The following is a 5,970-nucleotide window of genomic DNA, read 5'->3' on the forward strand; positions in this document are numbered from 1 at the left end:
ATCTCCCTGCTCTGCTATGTGCTAGCCCCACTTTGGCTCCCTGAAGGAGCGGAATCCCCGTGTGTTCGGGGATTCCGCTCCTGGACAGAGCGCTTGATGTCTCTGTCCTTATCTGGGCAGTGACATCAGGGGAAACTCCTGAAGCGGAATCCCCGAACACATGGGTATTCCCCTTCAGGAGTTGCCCCTGACGTCACTGTCCAGATATGCCCGGCCCGGAACGGATGCAAAACTAATGCAAACCGGACGATTTTATCGGCCGACACTCGGGCTCGGGCGGGACCCTGTCGTGTGAATAAGGCATAAGGCATTATTGTCTTCCGGCTGGTGAAATCTTTGGATCCTTGACAACTTTCTATATTTTTGAAAATTACACAGTGTTTTTTGTTAGGCAGAATTCTTTCAGGAATTTTGAGGCATATTTTGAAATGCAAGTGTTTTTTTTTTCGCGTTTTCGGCTTTTTCTTTTAGCTATTGATTCTTTTTTTTTTTTAATTCTTTATTTTCGCGACCAAGGTTCAAATTGTCAAAACAATAAGAATACAGCTTGTACAGAAGAGGAATAGGATATTAATGACAGAAGTGCTGGCGGATTTCCTCTGAACAATACATTATGTACATAAAAGTGAGTAAGATGATGTTGTTCAATTCCACGATAACTGGAGAACATGGCCAAAGATGCAAGACACATAAAGGAAGAAAAACAAGGAAGGGAAGAAAAGAAGTATAAGGCAGGGAGGGGGAAAGACAAATCTTCCCACGAGGAAAGTACTACTACAAGTGAAAGCCCTTCACGGAGTACTGAACAAGATCAATTTCACGTAGAATGTCTTTGTAGGAATCGGAGCCCTGGAAATCCACCCAAAGAGACCACGTTCGGCAGAACTTAGAATGAGTGTCATGAACGCAAGAGGTCAGATCTTCCATATGCATGAGGTCATTGACCCTAGAAACCCAGAGGGACAGTGTAGGAGGAGAGGAATTTTTCCATCTCTTAGCTATTGATTCTAATGCAAAAACACTGGCAAAAAGAACCCTGCAAAAAACGCAGAAGAAAGAGCATGCTGCTTTTTTTTTCTGTGAGCGGCCAAAAAGTCTCCCAGGGAAAAAAAGAGCCTCCGCCTCCCATTGAAGTCAATATGGGCAATTTGGGGCGTTTCTTGGTGCTGATTCCGACATGATTACCGTGTTAAAATCAGCTCCAAAAACCGCTGTGTGAACTGACCCGAACAGCGTGCGGCAAGTTGCAGAAAATCATTCAATTAACGGCCATATTTATATATGTATAAGTATACTAGCAAAGTGCCGTACAGCTCTTGGATAAATAGTGTCGTACAGTGCCCAGATTAATAGCGCACATACTGCCGGGAAAGTGCCATACAGCACCCACAGAGTCATGAAGCGCATCCCAAGTGCCCTGAGTTCCATAATTTGACCATTGTCATAAAACGCTCATATAGAGCTAAATGGTGCTCATGGTCAGGGCTGCCATCAGGAATTTCTGGGCCCCATACTGCCAATGAGTCTGGGCCCCCGCCCCCCTCGTTATTAGGAGGGGGGGTGAAATGTAAAGGGGCGGGAGGTAGGGCACATTAAAAAGAAAACTCTTTGGAGGAGCAGGGCAGAGACAGGAGGTGGGTGTCGGAGGGCAAAGGGGAGAAACTAAGTCCCAGGGCTGGGAGAACTGAAGGTAGCAGTGGTAGCCAGGGGGACGCAACCTCACAGGGGCTCTGTGGGGGGCAAAAAGGGAAAGTGAGTGTGTGTGTATGTGTGTGTGTATGTAGAATCTGTCAGGGTGTAGGAGGGCAATATAAACAAAAATCATTGCACTGAAGCCCTATACACAGCAGAGTCACTCACCAAAATGTAGTCCCTAAGATCTCCCACCGCCACGGGCATGTCTGGATGATGCTTTTGCATTCTCTTCACACGCTGCACACACGTTATCTGTGTGTAGCGCTATCTACAGGGGGCTGTGTGTGGCGCTATCTGCAGGGGTGGGTGAGGCGCTATCTACATGGGATTGTGTGGCGCTATCTACATGGGATTGTGTGGTGCTATCTACAGGGGGCAGTGTGTGACACTATCTACAGGGGTGTGTGTGTGTGGCGCTATCTACAGGGGGTATGTTCGGCGCTGACTACAGGGGAGTGTGTGGCACTCTCTACAGGGGATTCCAGTCCAGGAGGAGACCCTGACCTCACTGTCCATATATGGACAGTGACCTCAGGGGCTACCTCTAGGAGAGGAATCCCCGACCAGAGTGTCGGCAACTCTCTGGCCGGGGATTTCGCTCCTGGATGGGTGAATGGCAGAGCAGGAAGCTGATACTTTCCTGCTCTGCCATAGTATTCAATTGTATCTGCATCCTGTGGACGCAGATACAATTGAATATGGCAGTGGCTGAGACACGTCTGGGACAGTAATTTGCCGGGACTGCCTCTTTAGATTCAGGACAGTCCCTGCAAATTCAGGACTGTTGCTAACTATGCCTCCGGTATAAGCTTTCTCCCCCTACCCAGGTATACTCTCTCCTTCCTCTACCCCTCCCCATGTATAATTTCTCCCCTCCCTTCAGATATCATCACTTTTCACCCAATTATTACCCCCCCCCCCCCCATTGTATAATGCCTCCTCCAGTGGAGGGATGTCACGATACCAGAATTTGGACTTCGGTACCGATGCTTTGTGTAGTATTGCGATTTCGATAACAAAGCGATACTTTGCCAACAGTAATAAAAAAACAAAACAGTTCTTCCATTTCTTATGTGAGGCACGAGGTGTGATGGTAAATTTAACCTCCATGTGCCTCACATTAATAGTAATTAACCCCATCATGTTCCTCAATTATAAAGGGTTAATGTGTAAGGTACATGATGGGGTTAATTACTATTAATGTGAGGCATATGGAGGTTCAAAATTCATAATACCTCGTGCCTCACATTAATAAGTGAAAGAAGTTTTTATTTTATTTTTTACAACGTACACATCATAAATGATGCAAAAAAATTGTTGTGCAGGTTATTACAGCCGCGCCAATAATGAATGTGTATATTTTATGTATTGAGACTTATTTTAATGTGTTTTGTAAAAAAGGTGTATGTGTATTTTTTTTTATTTAACATTACTTTATGTTTTTACTTTCTTTTTGAAACTTTAATGTACTGGTATATATCTATATACGCATAGTACACAGGCAGTTGTTAGGACAGACCTGAGTATGCCCTAACAGGAAATATGGTAAGACAGCCCTGGGGTCCTTCATTGGACCTTGGGCTGTCTGCCCATATATGGTATGTCCCTCAATCGCGTCACAGGGATTCCTGTGACGTGATCCAAGGGGCATCCCCCCTTCTTATTTTCCCCTGAATGCTGCAGTCAGCTGTGATCGCAGCATTCAGGGGAATAGCGACAGAGATGAGAGGTTTCTCTGATCTCTGCCTTTATAGAGTGGGACTGCGGCTGTGTAATACAACCATTGCCCCGCCCCGCACGCGGTCAGCACGAGGTGATGCGGGCGGCGCTGCACTAATGAGCGGCGGTTCAGGCACTGAAGACAGAACATGTGGGGGTGTTTTGTAGTGCGCCCGCCATGTTCTGTTTTCAGTGCCGCCGCTCATTAGTGCAGCGCTGGCCGCATCACATAATCCTGGCGGCGCGCACATGTCAGGACTCCGGAGCAGGGCCGTGACTGTGTTACACAGCCGCAGCTCCGCTCTCATACATTCATGTATTACAATATTGAGCTGTGCGGCCGCACAGCTTAGTATCGAAATACATGAAATAACGGTATTGAACCGTTTGGGGGTGCACGGTATCGAAACCGTATCGAAGTTTTGATGCATCGTGCATCCCTACTCAAGTGCCATCCTCCCTCCATTATTATCTCCTTCCCACTCTAGCATCATTTCCCTCCCTACCCAATGCCATCTCCCTGCCCCCATTATCATCTCGCTGCCCCCATTATCATCTCCCTGCCCCCATTATCATCTCCCTGCCCCCATTATCATCTCACTGCCCCATTATCATCTCCCTGCCCCCATTATCATCTCCCTGCCCCATTATCATCTCCCTGCCCCCATTATCATCTCCCTGCCCCCATTATCATCTCCCTGCCCCCATTATCATCTATCTGCCCCCATTATCATCTATCTGCCCCCATTATCATCTCCCTGCCCCATTATCATCTCCCTGCCCCATTATCATCTCCCTGCCCCCATTATCATCTATCTGCCCCCATTATCATCTCCCTGCCCCCATTATCATCTCCCTGCCCCCATTATCATCTCCCTGCCCCATTATCATCTCCCTGCCCCCATTATCATCTCCCTGCCCCCATTATCATCTCCCTGCCTCCATTATCATCTCCCTGCCCCATTATTATCTCCCTGCCCCCATTATCATCTCCCTGCCCCCATTATCATCTCCCTGCCCCCATTATCATCTCCCTGCCCCATTATCATCTCCCTGCCCCATTATCATCTCCCTGCCCCCATTATCATCTCCCTGCCCCCATTATCATCTCCCTGCCTCCATTATCATCTCCCTGCCCCATTATTATCTCCCTGCCCCCATTATCATCTCCCTGCCCCCATTATCATCTCCCTGCCCCCATTATCATCTCCCTGCCCCATTATCATCTCCCTGCCCCCATTATCATCTCCCTGCCCCCATTATCATCTATCTGCCCCCATTATCATCTCCCTGCCCCCATTATTATCTAACTCTACCCCCTCCCCATAGAAAGCACGTCTGTATTGGTTCACACTGCAGCATAGGATTGTATCACTCAGCTCCACGACGGCTCTTTTCTCCTGTCCTGTGTAAACAGAGGGAGAAGACAGGTTTATTGCCACATGTTACACAGGACGGGAGATAAGAGCTGTAGAGCTGATACAATCCTATGCTGCGGTGTTAACATAATACAGAGGTGGGGAAGATATTTACTTTCTATGGGGGCAGGAGGAGATTTTTTCAGGAGGCTCCGGGCAGCAGCAGCCGGACACAGACATAAGTTAGTACTCACTGTGTCTGAAGAAGAAGACGACGATTGCTGCTGCTGGACGTATCCTCCGAGGCTGAGCTCATAACTCCCGCTGCTGTGATGTCTCCACCCCTTGTCTCCTCCCCACACGCTGTCACACTGTTGCGGAGGAGGAGGGGCAGGCACATGTCACTCTCCAGCGGGCCCTTACGGTTTTATTCTGATGTAATGAACGGGCCCCTGCTTCGTGATGGGACCTGTTCCTTTCACCGAAATGAAATCGTAAGAGTCACACTGCCGTGAGTATATTAATTCCAGCGGCAGAGTGCGGGCCCCTTTTTTTAAAATTTATGCCCGGGCCCCTCACTGCAGTACCCCCAGTCCCCCCCTGATGGCGGCCCTGCTCATGGTCATACAGTGCCCACGTGATCCAGGCCATGTCCATATCTATAAGTAACCATATATAACCAAATGATGATGTAGTTATAGTGCCAAACATGACCATACCCAGCCATATACTGCCGACATAGCGCCATACTGTGCTTACATACAGTTGTCTCCCATAGCTGCTTCTGTCGCACAAGTTGTCTATAATGTTGCACTAGAGAGCCGCTATCTCTAGTCTAGCGACAAAAACCCTCATTTAAGCTGTGTCAATTGAAGACGTGTTGCAGTCCCATGTTAATTGCACAATAAATAAACGTACTCTTATAGATTGCTATTGTCAGACATCGATAGTCCCTGTGCAGCCCCCAGCCCCTCTTCCACCACTAAACATTCACAGCACGTGGCTGGATACTGAGCGTCCTTTGGATCAAGCTATCAGTAGCGGACATGCGCTCACTTTCAGTTTCTATCGCGGAATCACAGACATGTGACTTGAACATAGCATCACGTGACCCGCGCGCTGCCTCGTAGTGGGCATATACGTAGAGGGCGGCTAAGAATAGCACATGCGCAGTTGGTAGTTCTGCGAATGGGTGAGT

The sequence above is a fragment of the Rhinoderma darwinii genome, chromosome 5, assembly GCF_050947455.1.
Source record: "Rhinoderma darwinii isolate aRhiDar2 chromosome 5, aRhiDar2.hap1, whole genome shotgun sequence".
NCBI lineage: Eukaryota > Metazoa > Chordata > Amphibia > Anura > Rhinodermatidae > Rhinoderma > Rhinoderma darwinii.